This window comes from Gorilla gorilla, chromosome 2 (genome assembly GCF_029281585.2).
Source record: "Gorilla gorilla gorilla isolate KB3781 chromosome 2, NHGRI_mGorGor1-v2.1_pri, whole genome shotgun sequence".
NCBI lineage: Eukaryota > Metazoa > Chordata > Mammalia > Primates > Hominidae > Gorilla > Gorilla gorilla.
In genome coordinates this window covers 55,966,213-55,983,040 of record NC_086017.1, presented here as the reverse complement: position 1 = coordinate 55,983,040, position 16,828 = coordinate 55,966,213, and the positions used below count along the sequence as shown (strand labels likewise).

Genomic DNA, 16,828 nt, shown 5'->3' with positions numbered 1-16,828 from the left:
GTTCCAAAAATATCTTAAGCTGAAGTGTGGGCACTGGAAGTAGGAGGCAGATGTGGCCGTCCAGACATCAAGAATGTGCTCATAAAATAACGTATTTTTTAAGTTATCAAATGACAACAGATAATTAAAAATTCTCCCAGATGACTTGAGGACTGCACAGAATACAATCCCATTTTAGGAAACACTGCTGCGCATGCCAGGGAGACACTGGGGACTTCAGGCAGGAGCAACATGACAAGACATTGCATGCTCCAGGCCAGCATATGCAGAATGGGCGGGTGTGGGAGGATGGTGGAGGATCAGAGGATGAGAAAGGGAATGGCACAGGAGGAGAAGAAGGCACAGGGGAAGATTTGAGTTCAGTTTGGTGTTAGTTGAGTCTGGGGTGGTGCTATCCTTGTGTCTTGGGTTGGATTTCTGAAAGCAGAGCCTAAGAAAGAGATTCTTGTGCAAAGTAAGGCATGGAGAAGGGCTCTCAGGAGAAATGTGTAGGAGTGAGGGAAGCAGGATAAAGCAGAGGACAGGGTGGGCAGAAGTCTGGCCTCAGCCTGGCCATGCCCAGGGCTGGAGTAAGGTGAGGCACTGCAGAGGTGTCCCTCGCTACGACAGGTGGCTGAGCTTCTGTGGCCCAGCATCAGTCAGCCGCTAGTCATGGGCAGCTGGGAGGAGTATGAGAAAGCTCCAGAACCTCTAAGCAAGGCAGCACCCATCAGCTATGGTAGTGAGTCCCAAACATGTCTGTCTAAGGGCAACTCTTGGGCTTCAGAAATGCTGATGTCAGATCCCAACCTCAGAGATTGTGATTTGCTTGGCCTGTGGTGGGGCCTGGCTTTGGACATTTTAGTATATCCCCAGGTGACTGGAATGTGCAGACAGGCTTGAGCCATCCTCCAGAGAAGGGTGCAGGTATGAGAAGTTAGCAGCCAGGACTCTTAGCACCTAAGGCATGGGTGCACCAGCAGGTAGAGGCATGGGAGAGCATTACAGTAACTGCTATGTCACAAGACATCACACTGCTCAGACTCTGTTGTGCCCAAGAATCTGCTGGGTCAGGGGAGTGTCCTACTAAAATGCAGAGTCTGATTCAGCATGTCTGGGTTGGGCCCAGAACTGCATTTCTAACAAGCTCCCAGATGCTGCTGTCACACCAAGGACTACACCAAGTAAGGAGGCCCTACACCAAGGTTGACCACTGTAGATCTGTAGCTCAAGAGGGAGGTTTGGACTAAATGTATGGGGTTGGGGGTGCCGGCATTATGCATGATTGTTGAGACATGGAAGTGAGTGGGAGTATTGGGGAACAGTACACAGGCAGATCAGTGAGCCAGGCCAAGTCCAAGCTCCTGACCTTGGGAGTGAAAACTGATGGCAGGCTTGCTGCTGGAAGGAGAGTGAACGTGGCCTATTCTTTCAAGAAATTTGCTGTGAAGGGGAGGGGCAGACAGGATGGAGTGGCAAACTCAAAGTGTTTAAAATGGAGAAAAAAATACTTGGACCACAATACAGGCTGCAGAACAATTGTCATGATAAGATCGAAAGCATCAGAGGAATTCAAGAGGCTGGTTAGGAATAAAGACTGAAGCCAGCTTTGATGCTCCCTGGCTGCATGACTTTGGCCAAGTTACTTGCCTCCCTGTGCCTCAGTTCCCTAATCTGTATAGATGTAGATCACATTAGTACCTGCCTCTTGTGTTCGCAGTGTGATGAGTTGTGTCTGCGGTGATGGAACCTTTTTTTTTTTTTTTTTTCAAAATAATGTATGTCAAATGCTTAGAGCAGACATAGGCTGCTCCATGTATTAGCTATCATGATTACAGGAACTCCTTAAGAGGGGCAAGGTTTTCTGCAAGTGCTGTCCACCTAAAATGAAGAAGCTGAGCACAAAATGTAATTTTAAAGACTTTACTTGAGCCAGTGTGAGGCCAGCTGCCCAGGACACCCTTCCAAGTTGCCTTGGGGAGTACTCCATCCAGCTTTTGTTGCATTCGGGCTTTAAAAAAAAAAATTCAACTTTTATTTTAGATTCGGGAGGTACATATGCACATTTGTTACATGGGTATATTGCATGATGCTGAGGTTTGGGGTATGACTGATGCCATCACCCAGGTAGTGAGCATAGTACCCAATAAGATAGTTGTTCAATTCTTACCCCACTCCTTTCTTCCACCCTCTAGTAGCCCCCAGTGTCTACAGTTTCCGTCTTTATGTCTTTGTGTGCCCAGTGTTTAGCTCTTGCTTATAAGCGTGTACATTCAGTATTTGGTTTTCTTTTCCTGCATTAATTCGCCTAGGATAATGGCCTCCAGCTACATCTGTACAAGTGGATTTTTAAAGACAAAAAGAAAGCAAGGAGTGAGCTGATAAAAAGTTGGCAGGAATTCTCATTGGTTTACAGAATTACAGAATTACATTGATTAGGGATTGGCTTTACATTGTTGAGCTGGAGGATATGAGTTATGGCGTCCAGTGCATGGCATTTATAGCTACTTGGCATCAGTTAGTCTAGAGTCCACATAGCAAGTGGCTTCAAGAGGTAATTACTTAGCTCAAGGGAGGCATGAGATGTGATGGCTTTTCATTCCAGTGCTTTTCTGGGATCATTTAAAAGGGCTCACATTCCTATGATTAAAGGTTTCCTTTTGCTCTCATTTCCTTCCTTTTGATCACAAATTTTTCTCCTCAAAAGCACTGATGATACAAATCTGAGTGCCAGCTTGTCCCTTGTCACCAGGAAGGCTCATTCCTGGGTAGCCCTGTCCCACATGGGGAAGTGGAGACATCTCAGTGAGGAATTTTAAGAGCACCAAAAAGCTGACTCAGGAAGACAATACAGAATGGCAAAAGTGAGTCCTCAAAGTATTAACTTACATAGCTGCTGTTGCTTGCTCCATCATCGCCAGTCTCTGGAATACCATGATTTTCATTTTCTCAGAAGAAATAAAACAATGAAAGATATCTAGCATTAATTGGAATAATAGAAATATATAATGAACATAGGATTATAACCAAAAAGAGAATTTTTATGCCAGAATGAAAAAGGAATCTAGTCTGTTAAGAGTCAACTAAAAACCCCATGAAGAAAATTAAATCCCAGTTTTTCTTTAGAGACCTGTAGCCAAGCAGCTTCTTCCCTGATTTTTCCTAGGTGAGTTTCTACTTCATGGGAAATACTTATGTATACACAACAAGAGGTATTTGCCACCACATATCCACCTCCTTGCTCAGCTAATATAGAATCTAAAGCAATGTGATTGTCTAGCACAACCTTAGTCAGTAAATCTGTAGCTTTTTGTTGAGCTGTGATGGAGAGAGCAGTTTCATCAGCAATGTTTCCTAGGGTTTTAGAAGGATTTTAGATCATGTGTTCATGGGAAATTACATCCAACAAAGGCAAAAGTATTCTCAAAGAAAAAAAAAATGCATGGAGCTATCTTCTTGATGGCCAGCCAGATAATTAGCACATTTTCTCTAAATAGAATCTCCATCTAAGGTAGATCTGCAGTCATGCCTAGAGAAAAGTTTGAGGGAACTAGTCCAGTGCTGAGTTTCTTCAGAGCTGTATATAGAGAGAAGGGTAACGAAATATCCTAAGACATATTACCCTTCAACATTCCATGCTCTTAGACACTTATAGGACCATGGCTGGTGATTTTCTCCACAGACTATAACAAATCCTGGTGGAGCACAGATAAGTACACTATAATTTGAGAACATCAGTTTTGAGGCATTACTGGATCAATGGGTCAGAAATGTTAGAGCAAGAAGACAGGATCCTGATAGCTGGAGGGGCTGTTTTCTTTGGATTTTCTAACAACATCATGGATTTTAGTACTGTCATTAGTGAGTAACGCAGCAGTGATTTTTGACAAAAGAATTCTGATGAGTTACATTGAAACATAGGACAAACATAGGATGAGTCAGGCAGACCTGATTAACAGGTTTGGTTTTATGTGGCCCTGAGTTGTGTTACAAGTGCTATCATGAATACTGGTGAAATTTAGGGCAGAATGTACCAGTGGGTCATTGTGGTCAAAAGTAGTTCTTGGTTTAGGGTAGCAAACCCAGCATCTCTTCAGATTTCCAGCAGTGGCAATGGTGTGTGGGATTCTGATCAGAGAATTATCCCTCCATGCTATAGTCAAATTTATCAGGGACGGCAAAAACAGAAACCTAGGCCAGGTGCAGTGGCTAATGCCTGTAATCCCAGCACTCTGAGAGGCCGAGGTGGGAGAATTACTTAAGGCCAGGAGTTTGAGACCAGTGTGGTAACATAGCAAGACCCTTCTCTACAATTTTTTTTTTAATTAGCTGGGTGTGGTGGTGCACTTCTGTTGCCCCAGCTACTCAGGAAGCTGAGTCGGGAGGATTGCTTGAGCCCAGGAGTTGGAGGCTGCAGTGAGTTATGATCACGTTACTACATTCCAGCATGGGCAACAGAGCAAAACCCCATCTCTAAAAAAAGGAAAAAAAAAAAAAAAAAAAAAAAGGAGCCTGATTATAGGCATTTGTTTACATATATCCTAAGAGAATATATATATGTGTGTGTGTGTGTGTGTGTGTGTGTGTGTGTATGCACATATATATGCACATATAAATATATATATGATGATTTTACCAAAACAATTTTATCCAAGAGAGGATACTCACAGTATGGAGGCCTAAAGCCATAAGTATTCCAGTCAATAGAAAAAGGAGAGCAAATATTTCAGGTGTGGTAGGCATTAGAAACATGAAGAACAAGTTATACAGGCTTGGTCTGGTATCTTGGGTGAAAACAGCTACTTTCCATTCTGGTCAGGAAGACTGCAAGTCAATTCCACTAAGATCTCCCATGATGAAAGACGTCCCCTCAGGTAGGGTTGTCTTTTTAAAATGAGAAATATGAATCTATGCATCAATGCCTTTAAGTTTAGTGGCACAGGGATTGGCCAATAGTACCTGATATGGTCCCTTCCCACCGGGTGAGAAGGAATCTTTTATTTGACATCCTTTCCAGTAATCAAAATCTCCACATATTCTCACTTGTAAGTGGGAGCTAAACATTGGGTACACACGAACATAAAGATGGAAACAAGAGACACAGGGAACTATGAGAAGGGAAAGGAAGGCAGGGAGGCAAGGGCTGAAAAACTAACTATTGGGTACTATGCTCACTACCTGAATGATGGGTTCAATCACACCCCAACCTCGGCATCACACAATATGCCCTTATAACAAAGCTGCATGTGTATCCCCAAATCTAGAATAAGATTTAAAAAAAAAAAAAGAAAGAAAGAAAAGGAGTAGTTGCAAATCACTCTAGTGGGAAATTCACAAAGGGCAAAAATGCTTGGAATGCCAAAACTACTTCACTGGTCTGTCAAATATTAGACATCAGAGACCTTAAAAAAGAAAAAAAAAAATCTCCAGTTACAGGCCATGATTTTTGATGATTTCATCTCCCCAGAGCTCTCTGCAGAAGGAACTCTTGATTAATTTTGAGTTCTTAATAAGAAGTATTCTGAGACCGTGGCAGTAATGGAGGATATCACCTTTAAGAAATGCAAGTTCATAAGTTCCTTCATCTAGTCACGTGGGCCTTCCTGTTATTATTTTGAAGAGAGAGAGCTGGTGTTTTCCAAATGGTGTGGATCACAGGTTGAGCAGAACTAATGAGACAGCCTTTGGCCAGGAGAGGTTAAAAACTTCAATTAGTTTGGCCAATTCAGTTTTTATTATACCGTTGGTGTGTTTCACCAGTCCAGAGGATTGGGGGTTAAAAGCACAATTGGAATATAGGCCAAATGTTGCAAATGGATTGAATTACTTGACCAGTAAAATGTGTTTCTTGGCCGTTCTGGAGCTCAGATGAAACTCCCCATGAAGGAATTATCTTTTCCAATAACAATTTTCTTACTACTTGGACCATGGCTCATTGGCATGGGCAGGTTTCATCCCAATGAGAAAACACACAAATTAGCACCAGAACATATCTATAACCCTGAGACAGGGGCAGATGGGTAAAGTCCAATTGCCATATATCAAAGGGTCCTGAAGGTAAAGGAAAATGTCCCTGTAACCTATGAAGGAGTTTTCCAGGATTATGTTTGGGACAAACCATCAGCAAGAATAAACAAGAGGGGATGGTTTCCAATAATATTGCTTTCCCCGAGCTGTCGTTTCATCTGGATTCCAATGAGTCAGCTCATAAACACATCATTTAAAGGGTAATTGAAGCCCTAAGGGAAAGATTGATCTATCATTGAGTCCACATCATAAGCCTGTTTCTGGGGAAAACTTGGTTCCTTTATCTTTCCTGAGGTCAATTTCCTTCTTGAGAGCTCCTGTTTGTGCTGCTTCTAATACAGTTCTTGTTTGTTTGTTTGTTTGTTTGTTTGGCAGGGGGGCTGGGGTTTTTTGTTGTTTTTGTTTTTGAGACAGGATCTCGCTTTGTCACTCAGGCTGGAGTGCAGTGGCACAATCTCAGCTCACTGCAACCTCCGCCTCCGTAGTTCAAAAGATTCTCATGCCTCAGCCTCCCAAGTAGCTGGGATTACAGACGTGAGCCACCACGCCTAGCCAAAGTTTTAAATGGGTAATAAGTCTGTAAGGACATTTCAAGGTATCTATTGTCTGATGTAACCTTCAGGACTGCATTCTTAGCGGCATTGTCAGTGAAATGATTGCCTTTGCTCTCTGGAGTATCTAATTTGGCATGACCAGGAATGTTTATATTTTTATGAGATTTCAGTTGGGGACTGCTTCCAAGAGGTCGGAGACTTGTTGGCTTTTTTTTTTTTTTTTTTTTTTTGAGACAAGGACTTGTTCTGTTGCCCAGGCCAGAGTGCAGTGGCATGATCATAGGTGATCTTGGAGGCTAGCATCAGGCATTCCATTCCAGAATATTGTTAAAAGGTTTTTTTTTTAACTGTTCAAAATAATTAAGCACAAATTCATCTGGCCTTTGAGTATATTGTTGAATTATCTTCCACTCTACATTTGAGGAAAGACCCAGGAAATGGCATCACAGAGAGACTTGGCTAAAGTGTGGATCTTCTCATGGTCAGCTTCTGTTTGTTTTTCCAAATCCTCTGAGGGATTTTTCCAGATTGCCTTTTTCGCCATTCAGTGGCCCTGCCTTCTCATACCAGCATGTGAACTAATTGATGAAGGTCAGAATATCTGGGCTTATAAGTCTGGACAATTAAAGCAGATTGTTCTGCAAACCCTATGGGATCTTGGAGCAGGTCAGGGAAGTCTTTTATAATATTCTTCAGTTCAGTTTTTGTCCAAGGGGTATACATAATAGTGGTCTCACCTCTTGCTGTGGTTTTACCTGAAAAGGGGCTGCCAAAATGGGGTTTCAGGGAGGGGATTCAAGTTCTAGGGAATTTCCTAAGGTGGTAGTGGGAGGGAAGGAAGGGCAGGACAGGGGACTTGAGATAAGAGAGGATATAAAGATGCAGGGGTAGGATGAGGAGAAACAGCTGGAAGTGGAAGGGAGGAGGCCTTCAAAGTCTTTTTAAATTCAGAAATAGATTTAGGATCTTTTTGTTTACCTCTTGGATTGAGGCAATTTTCTCAGAATTTATCTTAAAAAAACTCTAGGTGCCATTGGAAGTAATTATCCTATTTCATGTTCTAAAACCAGCTTTTTTCTCTATTGTGCACACAAATGAATCATTTTGGGCATTTCAAAAGACCCACATTTTGGCCATTGTTGATGATCATCCTGGGCTATATGGGTCCGTTTTCCTGGATATTTACAAGAGGATGTCTCATAAGTGTTGTACATAAAACCAGACGGTGTTTCTAACAATGGTTGTCCCTTAAAAGAGCGCTCAGATTTTCAAGCTTGATTTCCCGTAACTTAGGAACTTCTCAAAAATGACCAAGGCCCAGGATGTGTTTGGGTGGAAGTGTGGTGCTTACGAGCACTGCTCCTCTAGGTGTCACCCAAAAGTCATGAGTTGCTCTCTTACGTTGTCTCAGAATGCCTCTAACCACCAGGTGGCACCAGAGTGCTAAAGGTATGAGCGATCAGTCCCGTATTTTATGCCCATGCAGATGATCGAGTCCCTAAAAAATGTTCTAGTGGTGAGGAATACCCTACGAGCGTCCTTTATATCCTAGACAACAGCCTTGACACCTCTGCAAAGTCTGCAGAGACTCTGCAAACTCTGCGAAGTCTCCAGTCACCTAGAGCACTCCAATTGGTCAAAGTGAGCAACTGCCCTTTCTCCATAGCAAGAGAACTCACTCTCATGCACTTTTCAGTTTACAACTAATAGGAATTAGTCACAGATGAAACATCCAAGTCTGAATTTCAAACAATAGGAAGCAGCTGCAATTTTAAAAGCGTGCTATGTAAAGCAAAACCACCAATGTCAAATTGCCAATGCCTGGACCCAGACCTCCCTTCCCCAAGGCAGAGGTGAAAAAACGCTGTTCCCCCTACCCTTTTTCTTTTCTGGAACCCAAATCTCCTGCCCATTAGGCACAGATGGAAAACTCCCATTCTAGTAAGGGAGGATCGGAAAACATAGCTCAGGCAAAATCTAGACCTTCAACCAAAAAATGGGAAAGGCCCAGATCTCAGCAGGACTCATACCTTACATTCAACAATTTCTCTCAAAGTCAGAATACAAGAGGTTCCCAGAGCTGGCCAGGCGCTGGGTCTGGGAGGTAAGTCAGATGGTAGAGCCAAGGGGGTTATTCTGAATCCTTCTCATGGCACCAAAAATGCTGACCCCAAAGGAAGAATATGAGGCACAAAATATATTCATAATTTTGAAGACTTTACTTGAGCCAACATGAGGCCAGCTGCTCAGGACACACTTCCAAGTCGCTTTGGGGAGTGCCGCATCCAGCCTTTGTTGCGAGCAGGCTTTTTAAAAAATAATTTCAACTTTTATTTTAGATTCAGGGGGTTACATGTTCATGTTTGTTACATGGCTATATTGCATGATGCTGAAGTTTGGGGTACAAATGATCCCATCAGCCAGGTAGCGACCATGGTACCCAACAGGTGGTTTTTCAATCTTTGCCCCTTTCCTTCTCTCCCCACTCTAATAGTCCCCAGTGTGTGTTGTTCCCAGCTTTATGTCCCTGTGTGCCTAATGTTTAGCTCTCACTTATAAGTGAGAACGTGCGGTATTTGGTATTCTGTTCCTGTGTTAATTCACTTAGAATAATTGTCTCCAGCTGCATCCATTCAGGCAGGTTTTTAAAGACAAAAAGTGAGCAAGGAGTGGACTGATACAAAGCTATTTGACAGGAATTCTCATTGGTTTGCAGAAAAAACATTGATTAGTGATTGGCTTTATGTTGTTGAGCTACAGCAGTGGTCCCCAAACTTTTTGGCACCAGGGACTAGTTTCATGGAAACAATTTTTCCACAGACCTGGGAGGAGTAGGGGAGATGGTTTGGGGATGAAGCAAGTGCATTACATTTATTGTGCACTTTATTTCTATTATTGTTACATTGTAATATATAATGAAATACATGAATCACCATAATGTAGAATCAGTAAGAGCCCTGAGCTTGTTTTCCCGCAACTAGATGGTCCCATCTGGAGGTGATGGGAGACAGTGGCAGATCATTAGGCATCAGATTTTCGTAAGGAGCATGCAACCTAGGTCCCTCGCATGCACAGTTCACAATAGGGTTTGCACTCCTATGAGAATCTAATACAGCTGCTGATCTGACAGGAGGAGGACCTCCGGTGGTAATACTAGCAATGGGTAGCAGCAGATAAAGTTTTGCTCACTTGCCTGCCCTCTGCTTACCTCCTGCTGTGCAGCCTGGTTCCTAACTGGTCTGCGTCCCAGAGGTTGAGGACCCCTGAGCTAGAGGATATGAGTTGTGGCATCCATGATTATGGTATATGGCATTTTATAGCTACGTGGCATCAGTTAGTCCAGAGCCCACAGCAAGTGGCTTCAAGAGGTAATTACTTAGCTCAAGCAGGGACTGAGATGTGATAGCTTTTTACTCCAAAGCCTTTCTGGGCTGGATATATTAAAGGGGTTTGTATTCCTCACACAAAAAGTTTCTTTTCTGTCTCAGTGCTCACACAGGGGTCAGCTTTTCCCCAGTGAGATGAAATTCAAGTGCAATCCTTGACTTCTCCTATGGCAAGTCCAAGTATTCTTTCCTCAGAAGTGACAATATTACTTCAATAGAGGGCAGTGGCCCACAGCAAATTTCTCTAGCATCTTGAAAGTGAAACTATCAAGAAGGCCAACCTGATAAGGACAGTTTGGGACCATTGAGGTATAGCCCCTTGTTTTCTATGCTCCAGCATAGAAACTTTCCTCCTTCCCAGGGAAATATGTGAACTAAACAGGAGCCACAATTCTGTCTTTTAACTTTGCTGCTGCTGATTTCAATGATATCCTTTTTTTTTTTTTTTTCAAAATAATGGCTACCATTTGTTAAGCTTCTACAAAATGGCAATAATTGACCAACATCACATCTAAAGCACTCAACTCTGCAAGATGAGTGTCTTTCTCATTTTACAGCTGAGGAAGCTGAGGCACAAAATATATTAATAATTTTCAAGACTTTACTTGAGCCAATGTGGGGCCAGCTCAGACAAAATATTCAGCCAAGAAGTAGGAACGGCCCAGATTTCAGCAGGACTCATACCGTACATTCAACAATTTCTCTCAAAGCCAGAAGAATACAAGGAGTTCCCAGAGCTGGCCAAGTGCCGAGTGTGGGTGGTATGTCAGATGGTAGAGACAAGGGTATCTTTCAAATTTGCCTAAATTGTAGGACCACATGGAGTAATTGTTTTGCATACAAAATCCAAGTCTCCCCTGGGCAGTGGTTCTTAATCTTAGCTGCTCATGGAATCACTTGGGGCAGGGTTGGAAGGTGACTGTTAAAAAATCTTGGTGGCCCAGGCCAGCACTATCTATCCTGTTGGCTCTTTTTCCTGGAGAACCCTGACTAACACATATGGTGCGTGCTTGGTTTTTAAGAGGCTGCTATACTCTTTTCAGAGTGGCTATGCCATGTTACATTCCCCAAACTAGATAGCAAAGTATGAGATATCTAGATTTTTCCACATCCTTGTCAGAATTTGGTATTGCCACTATTTTTACTGTTTTAACTATTATAATACATATGTGATAATATCTTATCATGGTCTTAATTTGCCTTTCCCTTGTAGCTAGTGACATTGAATATATTTTCATGTGCTCATTTGCCATTTGAAAAATCCTCTTCCATGAAATGTCTCTTCAAGTAATTTCCTATTTTTTAACTGAATTGGTTGTTTTTTGTTTGTTTTCTTTTCTTTTTAAATGTTGAATTTTGAGGATTCTATATATATTTTAGACATGAGCTATTTGTCTGATATGTGGTTGGAAAATATTTTCTCCCATTCTGGAGATGGTCTTAACAGGGCCTTTTGCAGGGAAAATGTTTTTCATTTTAATAGTTTATCTATTCTTTCTTTTATGTATTATATTTTTGGTGTTATGTCCAAGAACTCTTCACCAAGATTTAGGTCTCAAAGATTTTCTCTTCTGTTTTCTTCTTAAAGTTTTATAGTTTATCCATTACATTTATATCAATGATCCAATTTGAGTTAATTTGTGTATAAGGTCAAAGGTTTAGATTGAAGTTTCTTGGTTTTGATTTTTGTTTTTTTTTTTTTTTTTTTTTTTTTTGGTCTATGAGCATCTAGTTGCTCTAGCACCATTTGTTGAAAAGACTATCCTTCCCTCATTGACTTGCTTTGGCACCACTGTCAAAAACAAGTGGGCCATACTTGTGTGGGGCTACTTCTGGGTTTTTTAAATTCTCTTCCATTAATCTTTGTGTCTGTCCCTCTGCCAATATGACATATTACTATAGCTATGAAATAAGTCTTAAAATTGGGTAGAGTGATTCTTCCCATTTCATTCCTTTTCAAAGTGCTAATTATTCTTTAAATATTTGAAATAGTTTCCAGTCAAACTTTCTGGGCCTGGAAATTTTTTTCTTGGGAGATTTTAATTATGAATTCAATGTCCTTAGTAGTTACAGGGCTATTCAAATTATCTGTTTCATAGATGACTTATAGTAGTCTGTGCTTTTTGAAGAGTGGGTTTATCTCATCTAAGTTGACAAGTTTTATGTGTATAGAGTTGTTCACAGTACAGTTGATTCTTGAACAACATGGGTTTAAACTGGGAAGGTCCACTTAAATCCAAAATTTCCTCTACCTTTGTCACCCCTGAAACAGTAAGACCAGCCCCTCCTCTTCCTCTTCCTCCTTTAGCCTACTCAGTGTGAAGACAATGAGGATGAAAGCCTTTATGATGACCTACTTCCACATAATGAATAGTAAATATATTTTTCTTCCTAATGATTTTTTTTAAAATATAAATTAAAGTGGTACAATTGCATTGTTACATGGATATATTACATAATGATGATGTCTTGGCTTCTAGTGTATCTATCACCCAAATAATGTACATTGTACCCATTAAATAATTTCTCATCCTTCACCCCCCACCACTACCTCCCATTCTTCTGAGTCTCCAGTGTGTATTACTCCACATTCTATGTCCATGTGTATACATTATTTACCTCCCACTTATAAAGGAGAACGTGCAGTATTTGACTTTCTGTTTCTGAGTTGTTTTACTTAAGATAATGACCTCTATCACTTGAGCCTTGGGGGTTGAGGCTGCAATGAGTCATGACTGTGCCATTGCACTCTAGCCTGGGCAACAGAAAAGAGACCCTGTCTCAAAAAAAAAAAAAATGATGGCCTTCAGTTCCATTCGTGTTGCTGCTTTATGGCTGAATAATAATTCCATTGCATATATATTGTAAATTGTGCTGTGATAAACATGTATGTGCAGGGTATCTCTGATATAACGATTTTCTTTTCCTTTGGGTAGATACCCAGTAGTGGGGTTGCTGGATTCAATGGTAGTTCTACTTTTAGTTCTTTGAGAAATCTCCATATTATTTTCCAAAGAGGTTGTACTAATTTACATTCCCACCAACAATGTATAAGAGTTGCCTTTTCTTCACATCTTCACCAGTATCTGTTGGGTTTTTTTTTTTTAATAGCCATTCTGATTGGTGTAAGATGGTATCATGTTCTGGTTTTCATCTGCATTTCTCTGATGATTTGTAATAATGAGCATTTTTTCATATGCTTTTTGGTCATTTGTATGTCTTCTTTTAAAACGTCTATTCATGTCCTTTGCCCACTTTTTAATGGGGTTATTTGTATTTTGTTGTTGTTGTTGAGTTGTTTGAATTCCTTGTAAATTCTGGATATTAGTCCCCTGTCAGATGCATAAGTCGCAAATATTTTCTCCCATTCTGCAGGCTCTCTGTCCGCTCTGTTGTTTATTTCTGTGTTTTTGTTTTTTGTTTTTTGTTTAAGAATCTCACTCTGTCTCTCAGGATGAAGTACAGTGGCATGATCTCAGCTCACTGCAACCTCCGGCTCTCAGGCTTCAAGCAATTCTCATGCCTCAGCCTCCCAAGTAGCTGGGATTACAGGTGTGTGCCACCATGCCCAGCTAATATTTTAGTAGAGATGGGATTTTGCCATGTTGGCCAAGCTGGTCTCGAACTCCAGGCCTCAAGTGATCTGCCCGCCTCAGCCTCCCAAAGTGCTGGGATTATAGATGTGAACCACTGCACCCAGCATCTGTTATTTATTTCTTTTGGTGTGCAGAAGAGTTTAACTAAGTCCCATTTGTCTATTTTTGTCTTCGTCATATGTACTTTTGAAATCTTAGTCATTAATTCTTTGCCTAGACCAATGTCTCGTTTTTCCTAGGTTTCCTTCTAGTATTTTTATAGTTTTGAGTCTTATATTTAAGTCTTGAATCTATCTTGAGTTGATTTTTTTATGTGGTGAGAGATATGGGTCCAATTTCATTCTTCTGCATATCGCAATTCAATTTTTCCAGCACCATTTATTGAACAGGGTATCTTTTCCCCAGTGTGTGTTTTTGTCAGCTCTGTCAAAGATCAATTGTCTTTAAATATGTAGTTTTATTTCTGGGTTCTCTATTCTGTTATACTGATCTATATGTCTACCTTTATACTAGTACCATGCTGTTTTGGTTTCTATAGCCTTGTAGTATAATTTGAACTCAGGTAATGTGATGCCTCCAGCTTTGTTCATTTTGCTTAGGAATACTTTAGTTATTCAGGCTCTTTTTTGGTTGCACACAAATTTTAGAATTTGTTTCTAATCCAATAAATTATCAACATCATTTTTCTAATGATAGGAATTGCATTGAATCTGTAGATTTCTGTGGGCAGTATGGTCATTTTGACAATATTAATTCTTCTGATCCATGAACATGAGATATTTGTCCTTTTATTTGGGTCATCTATAATTTCTTTCATCAGTGTTTTGCTGCTTTTCTTGTAGAGCTCTTTCACCTCCTTGGTTAAATTTATTTCCAGGATTTTTTGTTTTGTTTTTATTTGTTTTATTTTCACTGAGACAAGGTCCCTCTCAGCCACCCAAGCTGGAGTACATTGGTACAATCTCTGCCTCCCAGACTCAAGCAATCCTCCCACCTCAGCCTCCCAAGTAACTGGGACTCTAGGTGTGCACCACCATGCCCAGCTAATTTTTTGTATTTTTTGTAGAAACAGGATTTCATCATGTTGCCCAGGCTGGTTTCAAACTGCTGGGCTCAAGCGATCTGCCCACCTCAGCCTCCCAAGATGCTGGGATTACAGGCATGAGCCACCATACCCAGCCTAAGGTGGTTTGTTGTTGTTGTTGTTTTTTTAATTTTAGTTATTGTAAATGGGATTGCTGTCTTGATTTGGTTCTCAGCTTGATCATTATTGGTTTATAGAAATGCTACTGATTTTTGTCTGTTGATTTTGTATCCTGAAACTTTACTGAATTCATTTATTAAATCTAAAGGATTTAGTATTTTCTAGATATAAGATCATAACCTCAGCAAGCAGAAATAATTTTACTACCTCTTTTCCAATGTGGATTTTTTAAATTTGTTTCTCTTGCCTCATTCCTCTGGCTAGGACTTCCAGTATTATGTTAAACAGGAGTGGTAAATGTGGACATTCTTGTCTTGTTCCAATTCTTAGAGGGAATGCTTTCAACTTTCCACCGTTCAGTATGAGGTTGGCTATGGGTTTGTCATATATGGGGCTTTACTATTTTATGGTATGTTCCTTCTGTGCCTACTTTGTTGAGTGTTTTTATCATGAGGGGATGCTGAATTTTATCAGATGGTTTTTCTATATCTATTGAGATGATCATATGGCTTATGTCCTTAGTTCTGTTTATGTGGTGAATCACATGTATTGATTTGCATATGTTGAACCATCCTTGTATCCTTGGAATAAAACCCAGTTGATCATGCTGTATTATCTTTTGGATATGCTCTTGGATTCTATTTGCTAGTATTTTGTTGAGGATTTTTGTATCTATGTTCATGGGGAATGTTGCTCTGTAGTTTTCTTTTCTTCTTCTATCCTTGTCTTTAGTATCAGGGTGATACTGGCTTTGTGGAATGAGTCAGGGTGAATTCCCTCCTCAATTTTTTGGAACAGTATCAGGAAGATTGGTACAGCTCTTCTTTTTACATTTGGCAGACTTCATCTGTGAATCCATCTGGTGCTGGCCTTTTTTTGAAACTTATAAAAAAGCCACCTGGGCCTGGGATTTTTTGGAATAAAAAATCTGGCAATTTTTTTATTATCGATGCATTCTCATTACTTGTTATTTGTATGTTCAGAATTTCTATTTCTTCCTTGTTTAATATCAGTAGGCTGTATATTTCCAGGAATTTATCCATTTCCTCTAGGTTTCTAGTTTATGACTATATAGTTGTTCATAATAGTCTCTAATGATCTTTTGTATTTCTGTGGTATCAGTTGCAATGTCTCATTTTCATTTCTGAGTATGTTTATTTGGATCTCCTCTCTTCTTTTGTATAAGAAATGCTCAAAGGAGTACTAAAGATGGAAACAAAAGGTTGGTATTCACCATCATAAAACCACATGAGAATATAAAAACTCACAGGTTTCATAAAACAATTACACAAAGGAGGAACAGGAAGGAATCAAATGGCAACATGACAGAATACCACCAAACCACAAAGACAACAGACAAAGGAAAAAAAAAGCCAAGAATTGATAAAACAACTAGATAACAATTAACAATATGACAGGAACCAAATGTCACATATCAATATTAACCTTGAATGTAAGTGGATTAAATGTTCCACTTACAAGATAAAGACTGACATAATGGATTAAAGAAACATGATCAAACTACATGCTGCTTACGAGAAACTCAACTTATTGGTAGACACATATATACTGAAAGTAAAGGGGTGGAAAAAGATATTCCACACAAACAGAAACCAAAAGGAAGCAGGAGTAGCTATAGTTATATCAGATAAAATACACCTTAAAAAAACCCAAGGGTCATTATATATAATGATAAAGGGATCAATTCAACAAAAGAATATAACAATCCTAAATATATATGCAGCCAACACCACAGCACTCAGATTAATAAAACAAATATTACTAGATCTAAAGAAAGAGATGGACAATAACACAATAATAGTGAGGGACTTCAGCATCCCACCTACAGCATTAGATAGATCATTGAGACAGAAAATTAACAAAGAAACATTGGACTTAAATTGGACTTTAGACCAAATGGACCTAATAGACATTTACAGAACATTCCACTCAAAACTACAGAATATACCTTCTTCTCATCAGCATATGGAACATTCTCCAAGATAGATCATCTGTGAGGCTGCAAACCAAGTCTCAATGCATTTTTAAAGATCAAAATCATATCAAGTATATTCTCAGATC

At 40.1% G+C, this 16,828-nt stretch overlaps 1 protein-coding gene across 2 annotated transcripts in view; it reads left to right on the top strand.

The window, feature by feature from the left end:
- Window positions 1-1,112: 1,112 nt before the first annotated feature.
- XCR1 (X-C motif chemokine receptor 1) overlaps window positions 1,113-16,828 on the top strand; it is a 72,688-nt gene continuing 56,972 nt past the window's right edge. Inside the window, exons 1-2 of one of the 2 annotated variants that reach the window (XR_008678316.1) lie at window positions 1,113-1,163; window positions 12,255-12,319. The gene's annotated coding sequence lies outside the window, so the exon portion shown is untranslated. The remainder of the gene's footprint in view (window positions 1,164-12,254; window positions 12,320-16,828) is intronic. The other variant, XM_055382186.2, reaches the window with a different exon arrangement.